Source organism: Cimex lectularius, unplaced genomic scaffold (genome assembly GCF_000648675.2).
Source record: "Cimex lectularius strain Harlan isolate CLEC.00 unplaced genomic scaffold, Clec_2.1 scaffold1, whole genome shotgun sequence".
Taxonomy (NCBI): Eukaryota; Metazoa; Arthropoda; class Insecta; order Hemiptera; family Cimicidae; genus Cimex; species Cimex lectularius.
In genome coordinates, this window is record NW_019392813.1 from 4,877,109 (window position 1) to 4,899,808 (window position 22,700).

The 22,700-nt window shown below is 34.1% G+C and overlaps 1 long non-coding RNA gene across 1 annotated transcript in view; it reads right to left on the reverse strand.

The window, feature by feature from the left end:
- The window catches only part of LOC112127380, a 53,486-nt gene extending 32,351 nt beyond the window's left edge, over positions 1–21,135 (reverse strand). The window contains exons 1-2 of the long non-coding RNA XR_002910545.1: positions 21,094–21,135; positions 20,937–21,032 (exon numbers count right to left, since the gene is read on the reverse strand). This is a non-coding gene — a long non-coding RNA (uncharacterized LOC112127380). The remainder of the gene's footprint in view (positions 1–20,936; positions 21,033–21,093) is intronic.
- Between the last annotated feature and the right edge of the window lie 1,565 nt (positions 21,136–22,700).

The following is a 22,700-nucleotide window of genomic DNA, read 5'->3' on the forward strand; positions in this document are numbered from 1 at the left end:
CTTCCTAGAAGCTTTTCAAACACCTTTGACACAACAGGAAGCAGTGAAATAGGCCTGTATGATTTTTTATCAGGGGGATCCTTCCATGGTTTAAGAATAATTATAACTTAAGCGACTTTCCAGGAGCGGGGTACATACTGCAACATGAAGGCAGCATTAATAGATAGACATAGCAACTTCTTTATACCCTTCAAAAGAGAAAAGAAAAGTAACGCCATATACGGGGTGTACGAACTTACATAGCCCACCTATTTACTTACCATAAACTTCATCAAAAAATAGTCTTACATAAACACCGAGTTAATTTTGCTAGAAATCGCGTGGTGGTAACTGATAATAATAATAATAATAAATCTTTATTTGCAAGGTTGTACATCACATACAAATTTAAAACAAAAATAATATTTTGGTACATCCCTGCTGCTATCAAAAAGAAAAGCTTGTATTAGGCAGCAGGAGTTTTTGGAGAACCTCAGATAAATAAACAGAATATATTTTAACTTAAGCATAATCAAAAACAAACCAATATACAAATATAATACAGAATAATTTAATCTTGGCTTTAAAATATTTTAAGTAAAATTTAAAATTTTTATATTATAATTTTTTTCCTTCTTTGTAGTTTTCGAAATTTTGAATAATGATCCTCTCTTTAGGAAAAAACACGAGGTATCATATTTAAGGAAACATTATTATATTGCGTAGTCTTTACATTGTAAAAATGTGAGTTAGCTAAAGAATTGTGTCTTGTGTTATATTCACGTAACTAGTTACAAGATTATTTTTATGTATATACAAACATGAACATTTAAGATATATTTCGTGTAGTTCGTGTAGTTAGAAACGTAGAAGGGGACGTTGACGATAGATGTAAGGATTTGTGATATAAGGTCTGGATTCTATGGAGATTGAACGTTCTGGTTGAACCCCTTAGTTCTATGCCATATTTCCCCTTTGAGTTCAGTATTGAGTTATATATCAGTATTTTCTTGTCAAGGGATCTGTTGTTTAGTAGTTTTAAGTAATCGGTATCGTCGGTTCAATTCTATCCTTTTGAAACGTTCATAGGGATTCCAGGTGAGCCGAGGGAGTGAGGTTATAATAGATTGAAAGTAAGAGATGCGATGGAGAATGAAAGTTATATTTTGGGTCTTTGTGGTGTTTAGTTTGATTCCTCAATTTGGAACTTTAGTGACTGGGAGTGTTGTGGCCCTAAAAAGGGCCGGTGTTATTTCGTAGCGTCGAGACGATGGGTCGAGGCCGGAACCGTGTGCGTGTGCTGTTGGTGGTGGTCCGTGATCGAGTGAACCGTTGGCTGAGGTCCGTGGGCCGTGAGTCTGCTGACTCCATAGAGGCTGAAAAGGCTCGAGTGAAGCAATTAGCCGAGAGCATCAGTTGGCTTTTATAGCCAAGTCGGCTGTGTTGAGAACGAGCGAGAATCAGGCTAATGCTGAGAGTACCTTTGCTGTCGTCGTTGTCGACGTCGACGTTCCATTAGATTTGTGAGAGCTCGTTGCGGAGACAAGTCGACGAGTCTTGAGGTACGAGTGAGAACTTGTCGGGTTGACGAGTATGAAGTCAGCGGGCAGTGCCCATGCTGGGGGGCTCTACTGTTATTAGCTGCAGAGTGGAGGGCGAGAATATTCCATAAACGGTAGTGGCGTCAAGTTGTAATGTGGTAACTACATGTGGCCACTACAGGAACTATTGTTCAATTGAGTATATATGGGTCTGGAAGGTTCGGTGAGCTATGAGGACGGAGTGACAGTATTGTACAGGATGGTAGTGACATCAGCTTATTTTAGGATAGTTTTGACGCGATGTGAAGGGATATCCGCAATGAATATTGAGTACTGTGGTGGGCCAAGGGCGATCCTCTGAAGGATTCTCGCGTCCACTGTGTACACAGTGGAGTGTGTGGATACGACCAGCACTCCAAAGTATCTATCGGCCAGTACGATTTTAGGATGAGTTACTGTGTGTTGTGTATATATATGTCCAAGAGTTTCTAGGTGCCAGACTTGATCGAAAGAATATTCGACATCTGGAAAGACTTTCGAGCAGCATTCTTTCTTATGAAAGGAGGATGCCCAGAACGCGATGGCACTGTTGAAAATTTATAAATCAAACATACAGCATGTTTTACAAACAAGACTTCTTAAAACTGATTTTTTTTCTTTATAAAAAAGCTTCATAGATTTGATAGACTTGTAACTATGTATAAAACGGAAGACAAGATCGAAATAGGCCAATTGTTACGATAAAATTGTTTATTTATTAAGCAAGGACCAGCTGTCAACAATCCTCAGCGACTTTAATAATATTTGTTCAATATTAAGCTTGGTTTTAATAATAAACTTTGTGTGAAAAAAGCCGGATCTCAATTTTCTAAAAAACTCTAAACGATGAATATTGAAAAATTTGTCGTTCACGTTTGACATCTCCGGCTTTGATGTATTGCTCTCAGCGTAAAAGGGCGACGCTGTAATAAATGCATACGCTTTATTCGCTGACGGAACGTCCCCCCTATAATATTTTGTCGGAATAATAAGGTATTTATGAGAGAAGCGGCCTCACCTGAGGCCCGAGGAAGGCACGTCCGTTTACGTGAGCCGTGCTGGGTTTTACAGTTTACAAAGCACGTAGGTCCTCATGTGTAACATCATGTCCGAATTTCATGCAAAATAGAAACATTACAGCCGTTTATAACCGGCATTATATTACGAGGGGAATAATTGTTTTTCCTCCGCCGGCCGTCTCTCGCAATTATTGTATGCCTGGTGCCTGCCAGTTTGCTAATTCTACAATTATGTAAAACGTGTAAACAAGCTGAATATTTAAATATCTATAAAGTGGATTTTGAAAGCCAGACCAGAAACGCCGTCTTTATTATTACAGACTGTTCAAATCAGTTCAACTACAAAATACTCTTAAACATTTTACACTATTTATTTTCTTTTTGCCAGCTCTGGATGACTTCCTAACTTACTGTGCTTGGTGGTAAAAGTAAAATCAAATATATTAAAGAAAAATGTTATTAGTTTAAAAGTTTACTCAATAATAAATATTATTAACATTTGGTTTTAATAATTTAATATCTGCTCTCTTAATTAGAGTTCGTGGTTCGATTGACCAGATAACTTCTTTCAATTAATTAATCTTTATGCAAGGTATTGGTTGAGATCAAAAGTCGGTCCTAGAAGTCTCCTTAGTTGCTGCGTACCAGATGGAACGTCCATCATCAATAAGTACCAAACCGTGCACAACATCCTCAGCACTAAGTGGCATTTTTAAGTTTAACAAATGAAATTAAGAAAACAAAGACGGAAATTAAACAGTTCAGAATTCAAATAAGGCTGAATAAACATTTTAAATTTCGTAAAATTGAAACACTGAGAAATTATTTATTCTTCTTTTGGATTAAGAATTAAACATTTTATCTCTAATTGATAATCCCATGACCTTCGGTTTGATACTCCGCTGCTCTAACCAATTATACTATTGTGGTTGTAGGTTGAGATAAGGAGTTGGTGTCCGAGTGTATCGAATACGATAGCTCAAGTGGTAGAGCAACGGCGTATTTAGCCGAAGGACGTGGGTTCGAATCCCGCTCGTGACACTGACTTTTTCATCTCAACCAAGACCTTATATAAAAAGAATAATGAAGCAAAATAATAATAATGCTTTAGTACCTTTCGAATTTTCTCTCTTTTTTGCCATTTTACTCTTAATATATTTAAAGTACCAGCTTGGATTATTAAACATTCTTTGATTTTATGAAGTAGGTACAATTATTAAACGAGACGGCTTTCGAGTACCTTTTCGAGGTGTGTGTTCACTTAGAAACATCCTCTCAAAACCTAAAGTTCAGGTTGACATCATTTCAAAAAGCGGGGTTAACAAACTTTTTTTTGACTTCATTGATTTGTATGTACAACTGTACATGTTAGTTACAACCTTATAAGTTGTATATATTGTACACAACCAGCGGATTGGATAATTTATGTCTGTGACGTTATGGAGAAAGCTATCCAATAATCATTTAAGATTTTTTTATTCATATTCTTTTCAAACCATTACATGGCAATTGTGGGTAATGGAGTAGTGTAATTTTGTAAATTACAATGAAAACGTTTTAAATATGATGGACGAAAACACTATGCACGTGAAGATCTCTGCAAAGTGAGTTATTGTTTACGTAAAAAAGGACAGAAACAATTAGTCTTTAAATTTTGGGTTGAAAACTTTGTAATCTTTGAATATTGTTATATTTGGCAGATCCATCTACTTTGCACCCTACATACAAATAGGTTTTAGTAGTTATGTGTATGTCCAAAGTTTTGACTTTAATGGTAATTTTGATTGTCGGTTGAGTAAGTAATAAAGAATTTTAAATCGGTTTTGAGTGTCTGTTTTTTTAAAATTGTGTGTGTGTGGATTCAAAGGTAGTCTTCTATGAAATGTAAGTCCTAGACAGTTTAAAAACCTGTAAAATTGTAATAACTGCGATATTAAATAAATTATTAAGCGGCAAAGAAATTAAAACGAATTCTAAATGAAACAAAACACAATTTGAACTTTTTTTGGACTTCATTTATTTTCATCTACAACTCCATATATATTATATACACCCACCAGATTGGAGTTCGATTTGTGTTTGTGACATTACATGAATTATAGGGAAAGATACTCATTGGCAGTCGCCCTGGAATAATAATATAATAATAATCAATTGAGAGGTATATTACTGACTTTCGTTTCAATTGCTTATATGGGAATTGAGGGGAATACAATAATCGTATTTTTGTGTAAGAATTATCTTGTGATTTTTGTGAAAACATCTCTAATGTATTTTGATTGATGAAAATTACATTCCATAAAAGTATTATTAATGTGTCAACTGTAGGAGTTTTTATATTGCACTGACAGGCAAAAATTTCCACCAATTCATTTTTTTTCTCGAGAATAGAAAATTCTACCCTTAATTTGTTGTTTTTACCAATAAATATTTGTTTATGGTATGTTTTAAATTGGGAATATCAATTAGAGTTAAAATGTTAAATCCTTAATCCAAAAAAAGGATAAAGAATTTTTTATTGTTTCCATTTTACGAAATTTAAAATGAACGATGAACTAGATTATCGACCTGCTGGATACAAGAAGTATTTTCAGAGGATCTTCGGAAGAGGTCAAAACAGAGAAAACTTCCTTACGGTTTTCGCCGAGCTTTCGACAGTTTTATACTGTCATCTTCAGGGCCTGTTTTANAGATGACAGTATAAAACTGTCGAAAGCTCGGCGAAAACCGTAAGGACGTTTTCTCTGTTTTAACCTCTTCCGAAGATCCTCTGAAAATACTTCTTGAAATTTAAAATGTTTATTCAGCCTTATTTGAATTCTGAAGCAATAAACTGTTTAGTTTCCGTCTTTGTTTTCCTTATTTCAATTGTTAAACTTAAAAATGCCACTTAGTGCTGAGGATGTTGCGCGCGGTGTGGCACTTAATGATGATGGACGTTCCATCTGGTAAGCAACAACTAAGAAGCCTTCTAGGAACGAAATCTGTCTTGACCGTCAACACTAAATTAAACTTATAAAAGAATTCACTTCGACCACTGTAGACAGAACGCAGTGGAACTGTGGAGTTCTTTCAAGCCATCCAACATCCAGGGCATCTAATCTGTCCAATCAAAAGTCTTCAGACAATTCGCCATACCTCCCTACTCATCACTAATCAACTATCCACAACGAATTCCTTTTGAGTACGACCTGATCCATTCCCGGATAAAAATGTTTCATCCTAACCTCTCGACTCATCGTAACCCGACTGTTTGAGCCCTCTCTACACATTCTCATCCGCAGAACCCTCAAGTCTCCTTTTCATATGGACCGACGATGGCCTCGACACCCCTTTCTCTCAGATTGAGTGTCAGCATTGGAAAAGGTTTGAGAGATCACATTTGTAAAATGTAGTAGTAAGTAAGGGTAAAAATAAAATAATTTAAAAAATAAATGAAACGGACCAACAGTTCGTCACGGCACAGACTTCCTTTTTGCTATTTTTAAAATGTCGTATCAATTTGATCTTCGGCGACAAATGAAATGGCCACTTGAGCTTCGTGACTTTGATCCGCTTTATTATCTCAAACAAAACCTTAACTAATTGAAAAGAATTTATTTGTTCAAGTGGACCACGAAACATAATAAATATAACTGTTAATAATTGTTGCTGGTTTAATAATAGTAGTCGTTTGAATCGTCTGTTTGATGTGTCATTTAGAGTTTTGACTTTATAAAATCTGCTTGGAGAATCCTTCTTCTCTTAAGCTTAAATCGTGATGTTAATAAAATGAGGTTGTTGTTATGGCCATCAAATCGTAATTTTGTTCACATTTTGTTGATGGACTATAAATTTGAAATTCATTGGGCAAAACGGAAAACACGTTAGTGGCCGCGTATTCTCTCCCAACAGACATTAAGCCAATAAAATAATATTTCAACCTGGGCGGCGGTCGATGGGGTGTGGAATTTGTCAATCAGATTAATGCCCCCTACGTTTCTACAGTATTGGAGTAGGTTGAATATCATCAAGGTACCCAGTTACTCGGTGAACGGTAATTACCCGGGAAACGGACAGTGTATAGCGGTGGTTTTGTTTACTTAAACAATAGAGAAACAATGAACTTGATTAGATAATGGAAAGCTTGGACTGACGAATGCATTCAGTGCAATTCCCGTTAACAATAATAAATCATACATCGAACTTAACGAAAACTCGTTGATGAATCTCATTTTTTCCAGTTGAGAGTAATTATCATATGGCAGTTGTACAAACACACATAATCAGCAGAGTCTGAAAGTACAAGACAATTGTAAAACCCAACAACCCTTTGCTGGATTTACCTAAGTAGTGTCAGCTTGGAGAACAGCGCTGTATAAATTGAAAATAAATGTATTCTAAGTTAAGTCGAGTTGTTACTTCGGAAGCATTCGAATTGCCACCCCGTTCCTTTTTCAAGTTAACAATTATCCTACTTTACTCTATTAAAATCCTTCTGATTTTCACGCGTTATGCTAAAATCAAGTATTTCCAATCTATGCCATCCCTATACCCTTTCCTAAACCCCTTATAATCCTTCACCGTTTAAAACGGCTTACTGACCTCCTAATCTTATCTTAGCCTAATCCAAACTTAATAACAGAGTTCTATACATGCCGCCACTGTCTGACAGATATGTACATACGCACATGTTCCAATTGCTCAATGTGTATTTTTGGAGAGGTACTAATGAAGATAGGTCTTTGAGGGATAATAATAAATTTTAATATTGTTGATTGTAGAGTATTTGAATTCGAGTTTTTGAAGTTGTATCCTAGAATAACAATCAATATTAATAACAATCATAACGTTTATTTATTAACTACTCCGGGACAGATTTAGGTCAAGTGAGCAAAATATACGTAAAATAAAACCAATCCCTAGTCTAAAATTACAGTTTTGCTTTATTAAAAGTGTTCAGGATGGTTTGCCGTTGGTCATATAAACCGACATAAAACCCACTCAAAATGAGAAACAATTACAACATGAATTTTGCAGGCTACAGAAAAAAAAGTGTTGAAAAAGAAATCATGTTAACACGCAAAAATATGTAGAATAAACTTCGATGATGTTAAAATCCTAGAAAAAGAAAAATGATAATAAGCTAATAAAGTTGCAAAAGATTTACATAAATATAAAATATGATAACATAAATATACCAGAAGATGACATTAAAATTTGTAAACAATTTAAAAATATTTTAACTATATACAAAAGTTGAAAACTGCAAATGTAAATAAATGTTAATTTAAGAATTATATGAATATTATAATGTATGTATACATGTAAAATAATAAAAAATGATAAAACAGTTTTAGGGAGCGTCGGTTTAGTCTTTGACACGGCGTTCATCACTCTAAGGTAAAGGTCCCTGGTTCGAATCCAGCGGCCCTGCATTCGAACCCGACATACTTACAAATGGGCTTTTTTTCAAAAACACCGGCACCCTGAGGGTTTATATGACCTCTGCTGTTGTGAACCTTAGTAAAAAAAATAAATAAAACAGTTATATATATTAATATGTAAATGTAAAAAACAAATTAAAAAAATATGTAAATAAAAAGAGAAAACAGTAAAAAAAATTGCTGCAAAAAAGAACATTTATTATATGCAAATGTAAATAAATGTTAATTTAAGAATTATATGAATATTATAATGTATGTACATTTATATAAAATAATAAAAAATAATAAAACAGTATTAGGTATTAATAAATGTAAAGAACAAATTAAAAAGATATATGTAAATAAAATGAGAAAAACAGTAAAAAAATTGCTGCACAAAAGAATATTTATTATATGCAAATGTAAATAAATGTTAATTTAAGAATTATATGAATATGATAATGTATGTATATATAAAATAATAAAAAATAATAAAACAGTTTTAAATATTAATAAATGTAAAAAACAAATTTAAAAAAATATGTAAATAAAAATAGAAAAACAATTAAAAAAATTGCTGAAAAAAAGAACATTTATTATAAGAGTATACCAATGGTTAAAAGCAACACGTCATAACTCAATACATAAGCATAACAGTGAGAAAAAATGGTATAAATAATTATAAAGTACTAAGGTTATGCGTTTCGAAAAAGAAAACTAGGTACGTATCTCGTCTTTTTTCATTATAATAATTTAAAAGTTTTAATAAAATTTATGTTACATAAATAATTCGTATAAAATATTCACATTTTTTTATTATGTAAATGAGGGGAGGCTGATGCCCCCGAAATTGATATCAATAAAAATAAATGAGTTTGTTGTTTGCCTAGTTCTCTCTAAAAGAAACAAAACAAAAAAAAAATTTGATCGATGACAAAACGAAAAGATTTGATCGAGGTCACGATAGCTCAAGTGGTAGAGCAGCGGCGTATCAAGCCTAAGCTCGTGGGTTCGAATCCCGCTCGTGCCATTGACTTTTTTATCTCAACTAAAAACCTTAATTAATTGTAATAAATTAATTGGTCAAGCGGACCACGAAATTAGATGAATTTAACTACTAGTAATTTTGTTGACTCGTCTGTATGATGATTGGACACATCTACTGTAGAATATTTTTACTAATTTATATATTAGTTGATTTATCACTGGCGTTTATACAAAATGCATTTAATAATAATAACGAGAAAAAACGAACCAGGGATGATGAGTTTAAAAAAATGAAAATCACGTTTAAATACGTATGTGTGTGAAAATATATCTGATAAAACAATAACAAATTTGCCAATTTTATTACCAAGAAATACCAATGTGTAATGTAATAATGCAAATTAATGGAGGGCGTGGCAGAAGGAGAAGAGCGAGCGAGCGTGAGAGGGAGTGGAAAAAACAGAGAAAATGGGGTTTAGATAGATAGGTCGACTGACAAATAGAGAGAAAAGTTCACACAAATAACAATTGGAGATTGTGCAACATTAAAGGGAAAAGTGAACTACTTTTATAGGTGAATTTTGGTTTTGTTTTGTCTTTTGGTTATCAAAATTTGTCATAATTGATTTATTTTTACCCTTACATCACATTAGACGAAATTAATCGTGCAAATTTATAGTTATCATAATACAATTCTATTTTGTATTGTTTTTAAATGAACAATTTTCAGGTCTTAGTTCTATTTAACTTTTTATATACATTCATGTTGATGTTTTGGATTATTTTCTCGTCCATTTAAAGAGTGATTCATTCTCTCCTTTTTATTACTCCGTTACGCTATTACTACGTCTTACGTTTTATTACTTCAATGCATTCGCAGTAGTGTTATAAGTCCTGAAAACACCTTCACCAAGAGATACTTTTAGCTTCGCGTTTGTAACCAGTTGTAACGGGTCCTCTTTCGCTATTCCACGGATCTGTCTCCTTTAATATCATTCGGTAATAAAATCCCAAGTGCAAAGAGGAAAGAGTTGCTGAGTGATGCCGTACAGTGACGAATTGCAACAGAAACTTGTATATTTATTAGAAGTGTAATAAATTTATAGGGAAAAACAAAATTGCCATTTCAGTGGTTGATGTAGTCAAGTGAAAACATGCAATTGGTTTTATTTAATGACTAAGTAGATTATCGGCCAGTGATCAATATTGTACAATTAGTATTATTTGTGTTTTATTTTTTACTTAATTTTTCATTATTTCGTCTCTCTTTCTCTCTCTCTCTCTCTCTCTCCTTCTCTCTCTCTCTCTCTCCCTCACTTTCTCTCTTTCCCTTTCACTCTCCCTTTCACTGTCTTTCTAACATATACACAAACTCTCTCTTTCTCTGTCTTTGTTTGTGTATCTTTCTGTCTTTCTTCTTTCTTTCTCCCTGTCCCTCTCTCTCTCTCTCTCTCTCTCTCTCTCTCTCCAGTACACGCACACATTCTCTAACAGTAGTCTCTATATTTTCTAAATGAGATTTTGTAAAATTGGTAAAAATAAACAGATCTCTGTCTGTTTTTATTTGTGTATCTTTCTTTTCCCTCACGAATAATAATCTCCATTTGAGAGAAGTAACAGCCTGCAAGAAACAAACAAACATACGAATTCTGTTTGTTTTCACTCATTCAATTTTCAATTCATTTTCCTTCTAGCAATTTGGCATATTGGCTATTTGTACAAATATTAATTTAATTGGAAATATATTTTACAACAAATAAAAATATAAAAAATTAGGAATCAAAATTACGACAATCTTTGCATCTTAAAACATGAATATTTATTTAAATTTTGTACCGCTTTATAATTGAAACGAGTAAAGATTATTTATGAAAGAGTGTAGCTTATTAACTTAAACGAATCGACTGAAATATTTTGTCAATATGTTTTCTGTAAAAACATCACGCCTGGATTAATATCACATGATCATAATTGTACTGTAACATGTAGCAGGAAAAAAAATCGCAACCTCGGAGTTTCAATGACGGAATTTGTGTTATGGCCGTTCCGTGGTGGAAGAAACTAGTCAGACCAAGAGGAGTTTTAGGTGCTGCCGCAAACAGACTAGGAAGCTTCAACCCGTTCAAAACGCAGATATCGACAGAAAACTCCGGCCGAAAATTTAAAAGGCGCAAACACACTTTGCAGACTTCTACCGCGGGTAGCAACGTGTTCGAAAAGAATCTTTTTAAAAGTTCCATCTTTTCCGTACCCATTGCGATGTGAAAGGACGGACGTTAGTGAGTACGTTTTCAAAGTTGTGAGAATTTTCATTCTATCTGTATTTTTAAAACTGGGCCTCGCTGTGCTTAAGGAAAAATGGCTGTCCGCTTGGCCATACTGAACACCTTATACAAAACAGTACGCATGCCGAAAATCGATATAAAGAATTTCATTAAAATACGCTCGAAAATAATGCACCTCCAAACAGTCCAGTTGGGAAAGAATTTTTCCAACCATGTCAAAAGAAAAGTTGTCTTACCCAGAAAATGACTCCGTTTTGCTATGTTAATCACGGAGGATTTCTAGTATTTTTTTCTAGTAAAAGAAAAACGCACTCATTCCGAACAAATAAACTCTGAGGAAAAAAATTTTGTTTAATAATTTAGTAAACTGATAAAATATTATTATATATGTTTTATATAAATAAGCATGGTGACTGCACAACATTTCACTTACACTTATATATAAAAAGAACGATTTCGATAATTAAGGGGAGTTCATTGTTGTTAATATTTGCAGTATTTTGTATTTCAACCACCTGTCTGCGCACTATTTAATCATTACCATAAACACATAACAGAATAAGCAACAACGAACTCAACACTATCACCACCTACTATCAGTAATCAATAATATACTATCCTAACACCACATCATTTCTATCAAACACAGGCAAACTAACATACATATCCATTCCATTCGTTCACGGCCCATAACACAAATTAAACACAGTATCCACTTCTGACAACCTTAAAAGAAGCATTCAAAAACTATTAAACTATTCACACTCTTTATTGACAAATTAATAACCCACTCCAATAACAAATAAAATTAAGAAAAACAATTCTACAAATTGCCCGACAACTTATATCGGAATTACAACGTCGATATTTGCCAAAACTCTCGAAACTACTTTACAAGGTATCGTCCTCTTCATGGGAAAGGAGTATGAAATTTCCCCCTACTTCTTTATCCCTTACTTTCAATTTATTCCTGATAAAAACTTCGGTTTAACTATATAGTTCAGTAATGCCACCGAATAGTTGACGTTATCGCTTCCTTCTTTGAAAATAAAGAGTACTGTCAGCTATCTTTCTGATATGTAAATTAAAGGCTTGTAAAGCTCATACTAGAATCTCACCTTGACGACCGATTCTCCCGTGAAAATCTGGGACTAGACTGAAACGAAAAGATCTTAATAGATGATACAAACTTAGCTTTTTAATGGCGCTTTAATGGATCAAATCTATGCCTCAATAACAAAAGATTAATACGCAAAACACAACTCTAAGTAACATGAACTTACTATTCAGAAATATAAGGCTTTAACAAAATGTCAAATTCCTAATCTCATTTTTTCAGTCCAAAACCAACCGTCCATTTGCAAACGACCCTTTTCGTGGGTCCAATATTACTACAGCAAACTACAATGCTGGTGGCTCCGTGATCTTATCCTGTTAGATGAAAGCTAGTGTAAACTATTGTAACAGTAGTAGTAATTATAACAAACAAGAAATTGTAAACAAACTTATACTGTTGCATGTTGTCCACATTTTAATTTAATTCCACAGAACCTACAAAAAAATAAACGCTTCCATAAAATTATCGAATTGTTGCTTCAACGACCAACCAAAACAGTAGCTTCGAACATCAATGGATTGTATAACAACAAGCTGGCTTTATATGTTTTAGTAACACGGAGACAGAGAAAAAGAGCGAGCGAGAGAAAGATAGATAGATAGATAAATAGATAAACAGATATAGACAGACCGATAGAGAGAGACAGAGAGAAAGAGACGAGAGAGAGAGAGAGAGAGAGAGAGAGAGAGAGAGAGAGAGAGAGAGAGAGAGAGAGAGAGAGAGAGAATGAGAGTAGGAGATCATGCGGGACTATTCTGGTAGGAGAGGAGATTACGTTTAACACCGAAAACTGCCCATCTCGAATAGAAAAAATACGCCAACTCCTATACATTTATTTAAAGGCCTTAGGGTTTTCAAAAGACATTGGACGTCTATCTTAAAAATTCTCATATATATTCATAATCAACGTAATAACGTGAGTCTAAATTTGACAGGCTTTTCCTGAGGCAGGGAGTTGGTAAAGTTCCTACACATCGCCCTACGAGAATAAAGCGGTTGATTTTACGTTGTACTTTAGGTTCAGAAAGTTTTAGACAGGCAGGGGTTAGGAAGGTTGAAGCGAATTTCCATAAACTTGTTTGCGCTAACTCTTGTTTTTCGCAGACTCTTCCGCGCTCGGCACAGTGGGGTGGAATTTTTCATTCCCCTATCATATGCTGTTTCCAAAAAAACCTTTGAAACCATGTCAATGATACGGATGCTAGCTTTGTGAAAAAAATAGTATTTTCTAAATATTTCATTTGAGCGGTAAAAAATAACTCTTATGAACAGAAATTTTTACTTATGGATTTAGAACAAATTTTACAACTTAAAAACACTGGTCTAGTGAGGTTTTTGTGTAAAGATATATACCTCTAGCTGGTTGAGTTATAACTGTTAATGTTTACGTAATATTTTTTTTATTAGGGCAATATAAGATTTAATCCCATCTATCATGGCCAAGTAATAGAAGAGCCGATTTTATTCTTCTATATATTTCATGTATTTCTGCATTTCTTATTTGTAAAACTGCAATTACCTATTTGATACTAATTGTACTGGTACTAGCCTTGCATTTCTTAAAAAATTAATGGCTCGAGATGACACCATCGGATGTAGTTCAGCACGATCAACAAGTTTATTGTTATTATTATTCATTGTGCAGTTACGAAATATGTTCACCAGGTCAAACACATGGTCTGCATAACGTGAACCTGGCGACATTAGTCCTGCGTGTGAGACTCTACGATAGGCATATAAGAGCATCTTTCTGAAGTCGGTACATCCACCTTACTCCCGCCGTTTACCCGATACCGTAGGAGGTAGTTTTCCAATATCCGACGACCTCATCAAGCCATGATTACCTTAGTCAAACCAAGAATACATTCATCAAATCATGAATGCATTATACATTTCTCAAGCCATGAATACTTTAGTCAAGCCATAAATACTTTCGCAATATTGTACCGCATCCAACAGCCAACAGGCCCTCCGACACTCTATTTTTCCAAACTCATCGTCTCGTAACTATCCGCGAAGATAAAGAATACAGAGCGATATCGTCAGCGCAAAGAGCCATTTTTAGGACAAGTTAGTCTGTTGAAATATACAAGTAACAAGATGAGTCATATGATAGAAGACCTGATCGGCTAGGTGCGCACGTTAAAAAAACCTCAATGTTATGGTAAGACATTTCGACCCCGAGTGGGTAACGTATCAACTGCTAGGTAATTTCAGGCCCCAACGAAATCATTTCTGAATTCAAATCTCTCACTCACTCTTAAAACCATTCTTTTTATTTAGATAGAATTCAGGTAGTTTGGGTAGTGGAGTACTTGAGAATCTTCACCTTACCAATTATATACTCAACATTTCGTTATCGAACATCTCACATTTCTCTTTCAAGCTAATAATTACATCAATTATTGGTAATACTCATGGTATGTGAGACCTTCTCTGCAGCCCCGACCAACTAACGCTCCCACTTTATTCTAATCACGTTTTTTGGATCGCGGTGGTTAAGTTCTGAGGTTGGGACGTCGCAGCTTTAGCGGCCTTGTCCGCCTTTTCCTTACCTTCCAGACCTATGTGCCCAGTACCCTGACAACAACCACCGTTTTGGCGAGACCCTCCAGTTGTGATATTTCTGAAACAAAAGTGCAACTAGAAGATCGAGGCAGAACCAGTCACAGAGAGCAGTAACCTCCCTGAGGTGCACGTAGGTAGACAGAGCCACCATCCTATCGAACCACCCCAAGCCGTGTCAAATCGCCTACAAATCTGTCTTGCAAACGTCCACACCCTCGCGATACACCGTAATAGTAATAAAAATACTAAAATTTGTATAAACTATAATTATTAGATACCTCCACCACACTAAACGAGCAATTGGATGTTAATTTTGGTAGTATTGACTCAGTGATAATAACAATATTAATACTGTTTTTGGGCTTGTAATTGATCGCATTTTTGGCCTCTTTATGTTTAAATAATCAATGTCGGTTTTACCAGGAAACACACTTGGAATATGCAGCAAGTCATTATGGCCTACCTCGTTAAAAAATAAGAGAAAGCTACTTATTTTTCTCTGTAAAATAAACTCCACATTATACGTTCAAAATATGACGAATTTTTTGATCCCTAAGAAAGGGTAATGTACACACTTTTATCAAAGGAAACCTTTTGTTGTCGAGTTCTCAAATAGCCAACACCGACGGGGTTATAACTGAACCATGGTTTATTTTTGCTCGGAGATCATATTTTCCTTAATGAACTCTCGGCGATATTGAGCAAGCCATTTTCTTTTTATAGCATCTTCTTTAAAGAAAAATGAATCTTGCAATTCCTGGATTTTCCCCTAACCTTTACGGAGCATTACCATATAAGTTTACCTATTAGAGAAAAGTTCCAGGAGATTTAATTGGATCTCTCATTAAAATATTAAACCTAACCAAGAAGTATTGGGTAATGTATCACTTAAAGAAAAATAAATATGTAATAAACAAATGCAGGAAGATATAACTCTAAAAAGAAAGTATCAAATGAATTAAATATAAAATAAAAGAAATAAGTAAGATTGTAAGAGAATATATTTTTTCGTACTTATTGTTTTTTTCTTAAATTACTTGATTTATCTTTGTTGTTTTATTTTTTTAAACACTTGTTTTATACATTTTCAGAGTTTCTTTATCCTTTAATTTTCCTTCTTCTAATTACCTTTTTTGCTTGACTTTTACTCTATGTTATTATTTTGTTTATTCTCTAAGAAATCTTCTTCGGTTTATTTTTCTTTACTATATTTTCTTATTGCTTCCTTCTTTTCTTCATTTAAACAGACGTTTTCCTCATTTGTTTCCTTGTTTATTGATTTCTTGTAACATTTCTTTTTTCCTTCTATTATTTTTCGTTATTTTTTTGTTCTTTTCTTTCGTTTCTTTTGATGTTTTGTTTTCTTTGTTAAATACGTTCTTTCTTTTCAACATTCCTTTTACCGTGGTATGTGTTTTATTTACTTTTGTTATACCTAACTTTTTTTCATTTCAAATTGTGAGATTTCTCGACGTTGCCTACGGGTTGATGACCTGAAATTTCATTACCGACCAATTTGGCTGCCTAAATTTGTTGTGGCGGTCTGTCAGATGCGTTTCGGTATTTCGTGTGATCAGTGTGATTTCTGTTAAGACAAGATTGATTTATAAGGTCGTAAGTGTTTGGTCTTCATTTTGGGTTTTATAATGTTATATAAATGGTCTTTTTTTTGGGTTGCCTTTTTTTAATTCTAATTTTTTAAATTAATTTATCTCTATAAATGAATAGTTCATTGTTACGAAGTGATGATTGAGTTTTTTTATTAGTGGGCTGTGGTAAGTATACGGAAAAATAATATATTATAAGTACACCTTATTTGATCAAAATCTAAATCAAAATTTAAAAAGTTCAATAAATTGATTCAAACTTTCCTTAAGTTTTTAAAATATTTTTATAATTATTAATCTCTCCACCTTACCAATCCGACAACCAACGGTTTTTTACTTTCCTTCATAAATTTCTTCATCTTTGAAAAGTAATTAAAAAAGCCATTAAACCACTAAAAAAGATATTAAAAGCAGTACGTTTTCTGAAATTTGCTGGCCCCTAGGTTTTGAAATAGTAGTTTAGAATCGCCATAGTAAGTTTGTGGACTTGGAAAAAAATTGTTTTTCAAAGTTCTGGCTGCTAAAACGCTTATTTATACAACGTTTTCAAGTTTAGTATTTATCACATCTTATTGGAAATTTAACATAGTTTTCAATGGTGTCACAGGATTTGTCGAAAGTTTTTGGGTTTTGGAGTTATCATTGTTTATTTGAATGAACGTCGTGAAATCTTACAAAATCATAAAAAGCGGAATACCTCCGAAACTGTTGGATTCAGACCATCGTTAAGTGAGACTTTTCGGTTCCGTTTTGAACATAGAATCTACTGACAAAATTTGTAATACGAGTAGCCGAACACCCTTTATAACTGAAAGATAGAAAAGGACGTGATCAAGGTAGGAAAAAATTTGAGCTACGTTTACGGATATTATTAAATATTTTGAAAGTCTATTGGGCAAGTTTGTAACACGAGAAGCCGAACACCCTGCATCATATCATAAACTACAATGAAATTACAATAGAGAGACGTGATGATATTGAGGAAAAAATTAGAAAGAACTTGGAGTCTTGAAGCACCTAATCTTTTATAATTATAATACGTGAAACTGCGACTTAACAATGTGTGTGTGGTGGCGGGAATGTAGAATGCATATTGTCTATTGTTTTATTCAATTTGGAAAATATCACAGAAATGGTGGATTGAAAATAAATGTTTATTTAAGATTGGTTGAACATTTTCACCACGTGGAAACCAAAGTAACTTTACAAATAAGAAATTGTTAGTAGAGGTGAAATGAGGGCTATTTGAAGGAGACCCACGAGTCGACTTCATTGCCCGACAATGTGAGGCATCCTTAAAGCTTAAGGGATTTTCAGGTCAATACAGCCCCTCTGTCTGGATGGGGAATAAGGAAGCTAAGAGTAGCACCATGGAAATTTACACAGCACCCCTATCGTGATAGCAAAGCTTCTACGTTTTGATAAAGTAGAAGATTTGTATCGTGCTTTATTTTACAGCAGTATTTAATTGTGTAAAATAGTGGTAGCTATTCTTGTTTTGACCCCTTTATTCTATCATACATTTTAGTTACGTTATTTCTACTTTGTCTACTTTTCCTATATTTTTCTTATTCTGTTATCCTGTTTAGTTCTTATTATTATGTTATTATGTTCTTCTTCTGTTTATGTTCTTATTATTATGTTCTTATTCTGTTCAGTCAAGTCAATTTCTCCATTATTTTCTTTTTTAACGACGGTTCGCAATAAACCCTCGGGGTGCCGGTGTTTTTGAAAAAAAGCCATTTCTAAGTATGTCCGGTTGGAATGCAGAGCCGCTGGATTCGAACCCGGGACCTTTACCCTATAATGACGAGCGCCTTGTCAAAGCCTAAACCGTTGCGGCCACCAACGCCCCCCTTTATTACCTTCTTATTTTCATTACAAACTTATTTATTTTTCTTTTTTATTATCTTACCTCACCTCTTTTTGTCGTACCCTTTGTTTTCTTTATTATTTTATTGATAAATAATAAAAAAATAATGCCGCAACGATTACACAATTGGCACTGACCAAATGGTCGGGAATATTGCAAGAGATGGTATTCTATTAACTCTTTTGGTATATTGTAAGCATGATGTAATGGAAGAGAGTGGTCGTCATACTGGGAATCTACAGTCCTTACAGAAAGATCCGTTGAGCATAATAGGCCTGATAATATCTGGCACTAAGGCAAGAACTCCATAGTTATTACAACTGATGTCGGCCTGCCATTTAACTGGAATATTAGTTTTTCATTCCTTATCAAAACTAGAAAGTACAGCAAACTATCCTTGGAGGTTTCCCGTTAGAGGAATATGTGGAGACTATCTTTCTTAGGCTGTCGTCAAGGTTTTTAATCCCTACCATCTTTAGATGTTGACTAGCAGTTTATCCCCTGTTATCAACATTTTTCTTCTTTATTTTTACCCTTTTTTTGAATAGTTTAACGAGTTTCGATCCTTCTTTATATTTCCCTTTATTCATTTCCTACCATTTATCTTTCATTTTATTCTCTATCTTTTATGAACTTCATTCTTCCATTCTTTTGTTCTATACTTAATTATTCATTATTTTTATTAATTCGTTCAACCCTTTATTTATTTTGTTTCCTTTTGAATCCTGTGTTTATTTTATACTCTTCACTGCCTTTTCCTCTTTTATTTTATATCTTACTTTTATTTCTTGTGATATATGTACTTGTTTATCACCTACTTTCTTCTTGTTTCATCATTCCTTATCGTTCCTTCTTTAGCATTCTATCTTTCGTCCTGTTGTCCCTTATACATCAGTTTGTTCCTTGTATTCTTCCTTCTTAATTTATTTTTATGTACACTTTTCTATATTTACTTTCATTTTCAACCCATATTGTGGATATTTGGACGGTGAAGGAAAAACAGGACCTGGATACCCTTTTCCTCGCTTTCTAGGGTAGTCATTGCCAACATATGATCTTGCCAGAAAAATGGCGAGTAAAAAAAAAGATTGACCACATTGCAATTTGTATTTGCCTAATTTTTGGTTTTATCCCTTAAGAATAAACAAAGGCACAATTATCATTATTAAGTCAGTCTAAAACAGTTAAAAATACGTATTTAACAACTGAAGTGACTTAGCATAATAGACTTAATAATACTTTAGTCATTACCTTCCTTTCTAAATGCTTTTCGCAAACTGAATATTGTATCTGCCTTGCACCCTCGAGCACCTCACACTTATAGGGAGTTTTCAGGGCAAGGCAAAGTTTTAATCCTATTACTATAACTTATTTCCCAGTGAGACCGCTGAGGGTGGAGGCTAGAGATTAAAATTGGCGGCTTCTGTTACTTGTAGCGTTGGGGGTCCTGTGAAAAGTTTTCTCGTTGCGAAAAAAAATTAAGAAAAAATGTAGAAACAAATAAACTGAAACACAGGAATGAAGCACTACCGTATTAATGCTTTTCCAACATGAAATAAATCAATCCACCTTTTAAGTTAGAGAAACGAGAGCATTGAAAAAGTACCGACTTAAAAGGAAATTGGAAAAATATGATATGAAATACATGGATTTTAAGTATCCCAGGAAATTATTTCGAACTTTACATATGTTAAAAACCCAAAGATTTTAGTTGTAAGAAACTTACATTGAGAAAGAAACGTGCTAAATAATATAATACAGTTTAATTTAACACCACGTCGTTCAAAATGAAAATAAAATTTAGAAAAGTAACAAAGAAAAACGCAACCTCACCATATAAAATAATCTCAATTTCATAAAATTCCGCAAACCCACTGAAGAGGGCGGAATACCAAAACGCGTCTGCCAGACTAGCCCAGAGAGGAGGATGGCAAGAAAAAAATTATCTGTAACGACCAAATCGCTTTAACAATATTATTTAGATTATCATTAATAACCATTAAATGTAAACGTAAGGGGGCGTCGGTGGCCGCAACGGTTTAGGTGTGTGTATATGTCATGGTTGTGATAAAAAAAGTTGGCGTCATGACCTGTATTTGAACCCACGATCATTGCAGGGTGACTGGCGATAAGTTTCGACAATTTCAAGAGGTGTTTTGTCCAAATCTCAACGGTTAAGAAGTAATTTCAGGTTTCTGCTTTTTTAATGTTTAGATTTAGCACCACTAACTTGGTTATAAACTTCAGAATTATTGACTAGAAAAATCTGATTTGTGACACATGGAAGAACGTTGAATTTGCTGTTTGGAAACCTATTTACATTGCAGAATTGATGAAAAAATTCTGCAGGAAAATACAAAAATGTTGAAAATTGGAATGTTTTTTAAATGCTGGATTGTGTTAGGTTGGCTCTTGGAAAACAATTAACTACTATTTACTATACTAACATTTGATTATCTTTAAAGATATTACATAAATGAATTTTGTTTCTTCTCGATTATACAATAATGGCTTACGGTGCTTCATATCAACTGCAGGTTCCAAAATTACATATGACTTGCAGTAAGGACTTGGGTTCCTATCTACAGGTGTTACAGTTCCCAAAAACTATTCTACGAACATAGGATTGCAAAAATTACTCAGCCTGAGAGGGACAAAACACAAGATACTCACCCAGTATCAGCAAGACGGCCGCGATCATCTTCTTCCCAGAGTTAGAACAAGACTGACTCAACGTCCGTCGCGCGAAATTGGATCCGTCTGTCTCACATTTCTTCCCTCCCAGTCTATACACTTTTTCTACAACTTTAAATTAAACTAAAACTAATTGTCTCTCGTACACTACAGATTGGTTACTGTTAATAAGTGCAAATTACTGGAGCTTTGAAAATTTCCTCAAAAGTTCTCCATTCAATTAGCTTCTCTTCCTTCGGGAGAGCAGCGAAGATGGATACATCGGCAGAGCTACAGTTCGCTGATCGCTTTTCTCTACCATATGAAGCAATCCGTTACTGAGGGTTTGTCTGCTTCGAGATCAAGACAGATGAGTTGACTTCACCATTATCAGGAGGGGAATAAACATTTGCCAGCGTGATGACAAACACGTCCAACACCTTTTAAATGCCCCACATAAAAAGCATCTTATAGACCAAGATAACCTAGATAAGCCGTACCACTATCACCTCTCATCATCCTGCGCTTTCTTCTCCAGGGCGCTGATTTGAGATTCTGACAGAATAATCCCTTCTTTCGCTATTTTATCTTCAAGTGCTTTTAGGCGTTATTTAAAATTTTCCAGAGTATGATGTAGCCAAATAGAACAAACCCACCACGTGAAACAAAATGCCTTTTTTCTCATTTCATTACTGCTGCGGTATTGACCGTCTGCAGGGTATTCAATGACATAATCAACCACAGCAGGTTCAATCTGTTCCAAAACCCTTTAATACAATTGAAATAAAATATAAATATAAATTGCACTCTCAACACTACACACGAGGATGACACATCTACACGAAAAACAAACACTTTGAGCCCTGAAGGGAAAAGGAAGGGAAAGATCGAAACGTTGGCACGATAAAGAAAATGATTTTCTAAAACCTACGTCACGTCAGACCGCACCTCTCGATCTCCAAATAATAAATATAAATAAAATATATCAAGTATAAATAAAAACACACTTAAAATATAAAAAATACAGTTTGTTCTTACTTTTTACTTTTCATAAAATTTAGAAAAACCGATAAATTTGATAATATAAGAAGCTTACTACCTTAAGCAAGAAATTATTTTTATCACAGAATATACCATCTGGGTTATGCATAATTTGTTTTGATGTTCCCATCTTTTTTTTCTCTTTTTTTATTGCCATAACCTCCGGCATACATCTATTTCTAGCCAGCGCTCGAGCAGCCGTTCCCCCAGTGGATCGAAGTCACGATAGCTCAAGTGGTAGTAGAGCAGCGGCGTATTTAGCCGAAGGTCGTGGGTTCGAATCACGCTTGTGGCACTGACTTTTTTCTCTCAACTGCAACCTTAATTAATTGAAAAGAATTTATTTGGTCAAGCGGACCGCGAAACTTAATAAAATTATGATTATTACTTACGGTCAAAAACTTTTATCATAATTTATCAACATTTTGGTTACTGTAAATACAATATTTGCAAAGCCGATATTTATTGTATGCATTATATACGTATATTGTGTAAATAGAAACCACTCATTTAATCCCATCACCCGTTTTAAGAGAGGATGGCCTTGCGACTTACTTAACGAGGAT